Source organism: Fringilla coelebs (assembly GCF_963513975.1).
Source record: "Fringilla coelebs genome assembly, chromosome: 5".
Taxonomy (NCBI): Eukaryota; Metazoa; Chordata; class Aves; order Passeriformes; family Fringillidae; genus Fringilla; species Fringilla coelebs.
Window position 1 is genome coordinate 20,971,813 of NC_140033.1, and position 10,872 is coordinate 20,982,684.

The following is a 10,872-nucleotide window of genomic DNA, read 5'->3' on the forward strand; positions in this document are numbered from 1 at the left end:
GAAAAAAAAGTAGCATAAATTCCCTGAAAGGAGAGCTGAAGGAGTATTATAAAAGCCATTTACTTTCAAAACATTTGAATATATCTTATTTTAATTTTAACAGCAAGGACTGTTTCGTACATTCATCTTGTAATACACCAGATGCAGAGAGCAGCTAAAGTCAAAGACAAAACAGGTTAACTTGCATTTTATATAAATTTGATCAAAGTCTGGCTTCTATTGAACAAAACAAGGCTGGGTGCAAATGTTACAGGGAAGGAAACCAAAAACAGTGTTTGCATGGATGCTTCAAGGCAAAGCCAATAAATGTTTAATGACTTTGCTAAAGAATTTGTTATCTCATAATTTCTCCAGAAGGTGACTTACTTTGAAAGGTATTCATCCCCCTCCTAGATATTTTGTGTGGATTCAAGTCCAAAAAGCACCTGCCATCCACCATGAAGAATATTATATATCTCCTCCTTTAGAAGGTTGTTTCACGCAGTGCCTCAGGAGAGTTTTTATATGAGATCAATAATATTTTTGAACTTCTGAGTGATTAAGAAATGTGTCTGAATTGCTCTCAGGGACAGATAAATATAACATTTATGGGAATAAAGAGATGACTATAATAGAGATGAAATGAAACATAACATCTAGAAGAAAACAGTGTCAAGGCTGGTATGGCTATATTTCATCTTCCAGACATTTTGGTTTATTGGAACAAAATAGTGTGCTGCATTCACTTCAACCCCCAGAACATACAGACTTACATTTTTTAATCCTTTCTTAAATAAAGCTCTTAAATAAAGTGAAAATGCAGAGGAAAATAATTTCAGGCACATTATCAGTAGAGCAGGTGAACAGACCATGAGGAATGCAGGCTGCCATACCCACAGGCTCACTGCCACCTGTATAAAATCCATCCATATCCATCTAAGCAACTTTCTTGAAAACAAATTAAGTGTCTTTATGGTTTGAAAGGAGAAAAGTAATGATATTTTTGGGTGTGATTTCAGAGCATCCCTTCTCCACTGCCAAGATGCCTTGTTCTTAGATAAATTAATAGATATGAAATAGAGTTGATTGAAAACAAGAGCAAACAAAATGTGTTCAGGAAATTTCAACACTGAAAACATCACTAATCAAAGGGCTTTGCACATTCCAGGTGTTGGCCACAATAGTGAGTGATGTTAATAGCAAATACATTGAAGAAGAATGTGATTCAAATTCTCCATGAGAAAAGGGAGACAGGGAGGACCACATTGTACGTGGAAGTTAGGGAAAGACAGCAAATAGATGAGGAATGTGAATTTCTGTGCCTGTCCACACTGCTCTTAATGACATGTGAACATGGGGTGGCTCCCAGACAATATATTTCCTTTCTGTGGTCTCCAGGACATTCAAAGATCCTGGTAAAAGTAGTATCTTAAAAACACACTGATAAGCCTGGCCTACCCCCAAAGGCTGACAGCTTTTGCACAATAACAATCTGAAACAAATAATTCATTTGATTTTGAAATGACTTAATGAATGCTACTCCAAACATAGTTCAAATAGTTTCTCTGGGTTAAGACATGGTCTCTAAGCAGTTTCTCCTTGAAATTAGTGTGGGGACAGTAGCTTACATAAATTCATGTTACTTTGTGATCAAAGTATGCTATGGGTGCTGAATGCCAATTATTTCAGGGAGTCAGTACAGTGTGATCGACCCTCATTACTGAGCCTCACTGCAGAAACCCACAGGGCAGGGTATTAGAATTCACTTGTCTGGATTATTCCACTCTGCTTCATGATACTACCACAGCCAGGTCCTTAGTCAGGAAAGTAGCAAATAAATATTCAAAAAGGAAATTTTAAAACCAAAGACAAATTATACTTTTAAATAAATTACATAGCAGAAAAATGGTTTCAGATCTTGTTGCTGTGAAAGTAGGGAGATGCTAATTAATTTTCCAAGTTTTTTCTAAATTTCAGCAACATCCACTTTTTCAATTTGCCATAGATTAGGTTACTATAGACATACAAAAAAAGTAGTCTTCAGTGAAGATTTCACTTCTGCCTAGTGTTTTGCTGACTAAATCCTGTTTCATTCTAAATTAAATGAGAAGCCACAGTAAATCAAGTCCAGTATTCCTCTATTCTTCCCTACAGATATAATTACATGCTCCTTTAAGAGCTCAGTCTATCCATTGCCAAAATGGGAAATATTTAGGAGAGTGGGAAAGTGGAAGACTTCTTATACAATCACAGCATGTGGTAGCAAAATCTTAGTGGCTTAGAAGAAAAAGGGAAATTTTACTGGAGGTGGTTATGCAATTCCACCCGTATAAATTCTAAATTATTCATGTGCCTGCCAGGCCTTATAAAACAATCTCTTCAGCCATATCCTTTACTCTCAATTCACTTAAGGTCCTGTTGGATTGGGGCAAAATCTTCAACTAGAGCAGCAGCAGATTTCTTGTGAAAGAAACAAAATAATCTCTGATACAGAGAGTTTCTTTCTTGGGAAATTAGAAGAAAAAGTAATTCTGCAGTAACAAGTGTTGTAATAAGTGATTTAGAGGTCTTTGTAAATGTAGCCACAAAGCTTCTGAGTGCAATATGCTCAGTTAGGGGAAATTAGTATAGTGGCTAGATTTTTATACTGATTTCCCCCCTATTTTCCTCCTTAATTGATTTACTTCTGTTTGGTCTGCAACACAAATTTGAATGTTCTATGCCCTTGAATAGGGAACTGACATTCAGTAGATAGATCATCATACTCTGAGTAATTATGGCAAAACTGAACAAAACCCTGGGCTATAAAAAGATATTTACCTAGAATGCTTTCTGAAAGTGATGAAAACTGCAGTGAATAGAAAATTGAGGCTTTCTTACCAAATCTTGAATTTATGTTTTGTGCTGATGCACTCCACAGACATTCAATAGTGTGACTTGCTGGCTAGCCATAGAAGCTGCAAGCTCTTTTTGGAAACAGGAGGCCAGGAAAGATGAGCTGTAAAATTATAATGCAAATAAGTTTTTAAACGAAGAAGAAATAAAACAATTGCTATTGATTAGTACACTAAATGTTAATTTTTAGCTTTAAATCATTTTCCTCAAGGTAATGCTGTGGAAAAAAAATGAAGAAAAGGTAGCCCAGATGGATGTATTTAATGATCTGGCTAGCAGGTATTTTAATCCATCTGTAAACCTGTAGTGTGGTTTGCGTGTGCTCTTATATATGCACACAAAAGAAAATATTTCTAAGTAGTATGTTTGAGAATAATGGAAAAGAATAAACTAAGGGACACTTTTAATGTGAAAGGGATAATAACAGCATCTCTTGGATCTCATTTTACCCCAACATATACATGGGTTTTTACTGGTCTACTCTCAGAGTAGAGAATATATAAAGCAAGGTTGTAGCACATAGTAAAAAGACCCTAAACCAACAACAAATAACCCAAAACAAAAAAACAGCAATATTTTCAAGTGTTACTAACAAAGTCAGGGGCCCGGATCCTATTTCCAAATATGACATAAATGGCAGGGAGAGGCTTGCAGTATGACTTAGGACTCAGAAATCCCAGTGTATTAACTTTTCTTCTGTTGTAGAGAAACTCTCAGCCTGCTGAAGACCCAAAGTGAGTATGTTAGTGAAAGCCACAAGGAAGAGATTACTCAGGCTCTTATGACATGTGATTATTTGTCAATTTACCATGGCATAATTACACATCTGAGCCTGCATTTTTTCAAGTATTTCTAAAAATGTAAGTTAGATTTGTAACTCTCTTAGGACAGCTGAATATTTTACTCTTTTGGATTTGTGAGAACTTCTGCCTCTTTTACCTTTCTTAGCTAATATGACTATGGAACATCACATAAGCAACCACTTATTTCTCAAAATGTAAAGATCCTACCTCAAAAAATCCTGAAATCATATTAAAGGCATGTGCTCTTACATAAACAGAATTTCTGACTAATTCTTTATTCAGATTAATAATTTTGGAGTTTATATATCTCCTTAAATGTGAGACTCTGTAAATGGAAGAGTGTCTTTCAATATTTATGGTTTTTCCAGAGTGTCAGAGACTCACTGTGAGTTGTTGTGGTTCATTTCACATTAGAACATCTCTGAGAAAGTTTGTTGAAAAAGCTACTTGATGTTTCATGTAGTTCTAGAAAAAAAAAAATCTGTTCTCTATTTTTTTCAGAGTCCTAAATTATAAAGCTAACACAAATCTTGACACAAAGAACAAAATAATGGACATTTTCTTGTTTTGTAGGATGTCACTTAGCCTAATTCGAAACTTGCCTGTAATTTACCTATATTGACTATTTCTTTCATTTCTTATCTCTGATACATGGATGGATACATATTTGTTGGGAAAAAATCAGCCATCCAGAGTATCATAAAATAGAATCAGATATTGTTTTAAATGGATGATACCCTATCTTGAAGTTAGTGCTTATTTTGGTGTGTTACAACACACTTAATATATACAGATGCAACTTTTGAAGGAATTGAAATTTATTTCCTATTGTATTATTTCACTAATCATGAATAAAGAAAGATACTTTTCTGTGGGAACTCTGGGTAAATGCTGCATATGGATAAGTGATGCCAATTTAACAGTTGATACTGCTCCAAAAGGTTTTTCATTTCTCTATGCACGGTGCTCCCTCCTTTCAGGGATTTTTTTTTTCTGCCTATGTCTACAAACACAGTACTGTCATATTTTGAATCATATTAAACTGTTCAGATGCCTGCACCTGTATGCTAATCATAACAAATGTTTAATATAAAGTAAGACCAGAAAAATCCAATGAGCGTATAATTCAATCTTCATTTAATTAAAAAAATCCTATGAAAGAGGAAGTATTTTTTAATTTTATTCTTGGTATCAAATTTTTACATTATTTTAAGTTTACCAGTCAGAAGGAGGACTTTAATAACAATAAAATTTTACTAAAATCAAACACAAATACAAAACATGAATTTTTTATCTAAGCAGGCTGCTATAATAAAGAGGTCTCTCAAATTCAGAAATCCACCCATAAATGCTCTATCTATTAATATCCCATCACTCACAAAAACACCTTAAAATTTATAGTTCTTCAAAAATCCAAATTAGATAAGGCCTGGAAGAGAAAATCTATTTGAGTCGAAGAGTTTGGGTGCAAAGCAAACTCTTCCATAAAGTCTGTGGAAGAAGAGAAATTATAATCTTCCATTACCTCTCTCTCTAGTCTTGATATAAGTGACCACCTATCTCAATACCCTTCTTCAATCTTATGGCATTGTTCAGAGCAACTGTGAATCTTCATATTTTTCAGCCTTGCACTTAGAAGTGACAAAAAAAAAATTTGGTCAAGCAAATGTCTTAAAATTTGAAATCAGTTGAAAACCAGCTGAAATTAAAAAAAACAATATTAGTTTAGAGTATTTACTCTCTGCAATTCATTCAAATAATCTGTCCTTTAGGAAATCAGATATCTAAGGTAAAAGCTCAGCAATTAGTCCAACATAAAAGCCAAACAATGATTTTCAATTGAGCTTTCCTTCATGGTTAGAGAAAAGCCAGAAAAACATCCAAGACAGATGGAATGGATCACCCTCTGGAGATACTCACCTCTCTTCATTAATCATGGAGGTGTGCAAGAGACTAAATTAAAGTGCCTAAATGTTAGGAAATTGATGTTAGACAAGATGAATAAAAGTCTAAATGCAAACATTGTTAGGAAGAATCATGTACGTAACTTTTCCTAACTGCTCTAATAGGGACCTTTGTCATCCCTCCTCCTGTGTCATCACATCTACTACCTGTACAATAAACCAATTATTTTAAAATACTGTTTTTTAAAGTCTGATTTTTTTATAACCTGTTCTATTTCTTTTTTCCTGTCTCTAAGTGCATACTTGGTGGAAATGGGAAACATGAAAATAAATAATGATGAAATTGTTCATGTTTATTAGTTCTTCCCACAAATTTTCTTTTTTGGCTCATTGATTAGTTTATTTACTTTGAATTTTCCTCCAGTCTTGCTCTAATTCTGCTCATATAACAGACTGAAATGACTTAACTATCCTAACTCCATAATTATAATGTCTAAAATAGTTTTATGCACTGCTCAAGTAATTTTCCATACTCCTAAGAAAAGACCAGGTTAGAATTCATTACATCAGAGTAAGAGCAGGATTTCTGAGGTATCTACACTCTGTATGTTTATTTCCATTGTTTGTGATTAACCCACTGCACAGCCACAACAAAAATTGTATCACAGAATGACACACAAGGCTGTTTCGTTATATCATCCTAAGATGCTCGTATTGCTTCCAACATAGAATAATAGCATTTTTGTAAGAGCACCTTCCTACTAACACAAATCCTTGACTTCAAGGAGATGGGGATAACTTATCTGCTCTGCAGACAATCTGTATGCTTTAGCCCATCTCATCAACTCTGGAAACAGAACTCTCATCTTGCTTTAAATGAAGCAAGGAAAGTACATCTCCTTTTATTCTGTTAACTAATCACCAAATAATTGTTTTGTATATACAAGATGCATTTTTTTATCCGAGCAGTAATTGGTGTTAAGAGTATGCTTTCAGTAATTTGGGAACTTATATCATTCTTTAGCAGTTTGTCAGAGCATATTTGATTAAAAAAAAAAATGTTCAAGGATTAGTTTAGAGGAGGCAGCACTAGACAGTTGCACATATGCAATGAATTTATTCTTTTATTCAGCTTGCCACATATCTCTTATGATGAGTCTTCACATTGTGAAAATGTATTTTTCTCCTTAGTTTAAACTTTTAAGGGGAATGTTTACTTTTGTCTGCATAATACAAAATAATGCCTAAAGAAAAAATGTGCTGGAAAATATTCTCCAAAACCCTGTTATTAGCAACTGGATTGACCTATTTTTCCATTACCTTCACTAAGTATGAGGTAACTGATAAGTGCACAGAATTTGACTTTAAATGCATTCAAAATTCATGATGCTTGGCCTTAAACCTTGAATAAAAAAAGGGGGCTTGATATTTCCAATATACATATTTAATGCACATTTGTTCAGACTCCAATGTCAAAATAAAACAAATCATAGCACATGTGAAAACACACAGATTTTACTTGAAAGATTAATATAGGTTTTGAAATATAAAAGTTCTACAATAAGTAAATGCTGTAGAAGTGTTTGTTACAAGAAAGAGAGATGGCCTTCAGACACTGAGCCTGTGCAGCTCTGTTTTCTTCAGAGTTTTGATCTTTGCTACTTCTTTCTTGTGTAAGAGATATAGCACATTTTAATGAGGTAAATGTCAACACAGCACAGTAAGGGATCAGTCCCAAGAAGCCATCTCTATTTAACAAAATATAGAAACCTCCTTAAAAAATAGTACTACTACAGATTTTTTTAAGAAATATTACACGTCAATTATTTTTGTAGTAAAAGATTTTTTCTTTTACTTTTTTTTTGTAGGTATAATATTTTATTTTGAAGTGTAGTTTTACTTTAAAGTTATTTAAGTTTTAACCATTCAGGGATTAATGTTTCTAAAGATGTATAATTAGACTTTAGGGATGGCTAATGTTTCACATCAGTGGTCTAAATGTTTTCTAACTCTAATTAGTCAAAAGGCAACAAAATAATTCCCAGATTTTTCTTTTTCTTCCTTTGTTTCTGGAAAGTTTTGCTTTTATGGAAACAACCATAAAAAACTGCACAAAAACAAAGCAATGCCAAATTTAGTCTCAGACAAAATTATAATGGGAATAATAGTGTCCAGAAATAAGGTTATTTTTTAAAAGGGAGTCTGTTCAATATTTGATGAAAGAGGTTATACAACTTAGTATGCCGAAAATAGTAGAGGTATTTCTGAGGATACCCCACTCCTCCCTTCCTTCCTGTTCTTGTGCTCTCACAGGGCTGCTACTCTCATGGCTCTCAGCCTAACTCTCTTTCCACCATTTGGCATGATGATGAGGATTTCAAATTGAGAAAAAAATAGGTAATAAGCATAAATAAATAAATAAAACGACTGCGTTAATTTAGCAAGAGTTACAGAAACTATCATTCCAAGGTAGCTGCATAAGCCTTTTTGGAAGTTACTGTGCCATTGTTCCAAATCATCACTACCAAGGTCTGTTGTTTCTTCTGCTTCTACGCAGCCATTTGGATCTTCAAACACTTCTCCCAGTCTTTTCATATATTTTTGTTTTGTTTTTATTTTTGGGTTTCCTCTTTGCAGGCACCTCTTTTAATATGATTTTTCTTACTTCGCACTTATCTGGGAAATGGAAATTTTACTATTAAGCACATATAACAATACTTTATATTTCTTTAAAATTTCTTCAATTAGGCTGCATATCAGTTTAGTGCATGATCATAATTCTGTAAATAGATTGTGCCATTCTGCAGTGTTTCATAGAATAACTACTGATTAATTATTTTTTTCAAGAGAAGAAATAAACCTTTCCCTAATAAGTCATCTAATAAAATTATCTGCTGAAGTGTTTCTGTTCATTTCCTAGTTAATCAATTCATTCTTAGTAGAATATTGAGAGCATTGGGAACATCAAGATGTCATCATCAGACTTCGGTTCTATGTTATCTACGGAATAGTAAATTTACAGATTCATACTTCTTTTTGAGAAAGAGAGTTTCCAATCAAAATTCTCTACTGTTTTTACCTCGTTAATGTTTCAGCCTTATTAGCATGTTTTAATTTCTTTATTATGCAGTTAGAAGCAGTTTTCTCCATGTAAAATAAATACGAGATACGAAATACAAAATTTCAAGGATTAAATTCATATCACTATTTAAAGAGCAGAGATATTCCCATCCATAATGTTCTTCTTACAAAATTTTATAGAACACTTCACCTCAGAAACAAGCAAAGCATGTCATTGATTTAGAAATGTTAAAATTATCTTTTCAAATTTATAGTTCATAAATGCCATAAGATTTTAAAACCAGTTGTATCCTTGGGTTATCACAGTTGTTTGTGTCAGTGTTAGATTAGAGTGAAGCTGGGAAGTTAGATCATCTGTTTTTGTGAGAAATGCTTTTGTATGGCCAATTCCTACAGCAATGTGGAGCTGTTGGGGTACCATTCCAGTACATAATTTCCAGCACCATTAGTGGAGAAGCAGGTCCCAGGCAGAAAAGGTTATTGCCTTACTACTACATCCTCAGAAGGTATCAAATAAGTACTTTTGTCTTCTTCATGTATCAAAAACAGTCGTGGAATACTCAACATTTTTTCAAGTTTTGACAGTTATGACTTAATGTCATCATTCCTGAGAATTAGAATGCCATCAAATTAACAGATTTGTGCTTTGAATCTTGATGTCTGCAACTGAAATCTGCATGCAGACACACAAGTAATTTTCTTGCTTCAAGGTAAGACCAGATCTAATTAACTCTACACTGAAGTACAAGAAATATTCTCTGAGGTGTGATGAAGTATAAAGCAGGAAAAAAAGACTGGATGTGAAAATTTTTCAGAACATCTTCCTTTGGGGTACAAACACATATAGGTAAAGTATTAAATTTTTGTAACTGTTCAATGAGCTTCTCTGTATAAAAACCAGAAAAAATTGTTTGAAGATCATACAGCATAGGAACTGAAATTCAATTGGATTTGAAAGAAGGCTTTGTCACGGGTGGAGTGGAAGCTTCAAAGATTAATAGAGCAGCCCTCCTGTTGGCTCATGAGGTGCAGAAAGGACCCCATTGCTTTCTAAACTCCTCCTCAGAGAGGAACCTTGGCCCAGCTGGATCCAGTGACTGCACCTTTATACAACTTTGTCCTGCATGATTAAGGATGGCAAACCAGATATATTTATACAAAAATGTATATTTATATAAAAATGAAAAAAAATTACTATGATAAATTATTAGACAAAAAAGATCTTAATCAGAAATTTTTACTACACAGTATAGAAACTGAACTCACTAGTATAGTACAATGTACTGTATCAAAGCAATTATATTAAAGCCAGCAACAAAACCCCACAATAATTAGGTAGAGATTGATGATACTCACTCATACCAACGACCATGGGCAAATCTTTTTCACTCAGAATTGAAGAGTAATTTGAGGGCTGTCCCCAATGCAAGAGAGCAATTTACACACACACACACACACACACACACACACACACACACACACACACACACACACCAAGAAGGGCTACATCAGAAGAACCTGCAATTTAAAAGTGAAACTGGACCTTCATACTATAAAGTGATTGACTGTCAGACATATGTCTCCAGATCAGCTGTGTCAGCTCAGCAATTTTAGATAAGGATATTTTACTATATCTGACACACCTTCACCTCACAATCAGAATGATTAACTTTGGGGCTGATGAGTCAGCATGGTTTTAGCATAATTCAACACCAAAAGCAGCATGACACCACACCTCAGGTCACCCCTGAGTGTTTCACAAACAGGGCATTGTTTGAGTTGCTTTACTGCATTACAGGCAGAGCATTTTTCTACAAGCATAAAATATGGACCCATAAGATAAAACGTTTAAATTAATTTCCTCACAATTTAAGCATTTATTAAATATTTAACATGTAATGAACATTCATTATAATAGAGTTAAGGCAAAATATTTAAACATTAAACCAAGCCCTCTTTTTATCATTTTATCCTCATTCCTGCTCTATTCCACTGATTAATACAACCACAAGAAAAATAAAATAAAATAGATTCACATGGGATATCTAAGATATAAATTAGTGATGTCTTCTGCCATGGGGCCAATTAATCACTTTCACTTCTTCCTTAGATTTTGTGTAGAGGAGCAGCACTGTTTTGTTGTTGCAGTGTGAATATATCATAAAAGTGTCTATAAAATCCACAGTGAGTTAGAAGTTACTACTAAATAT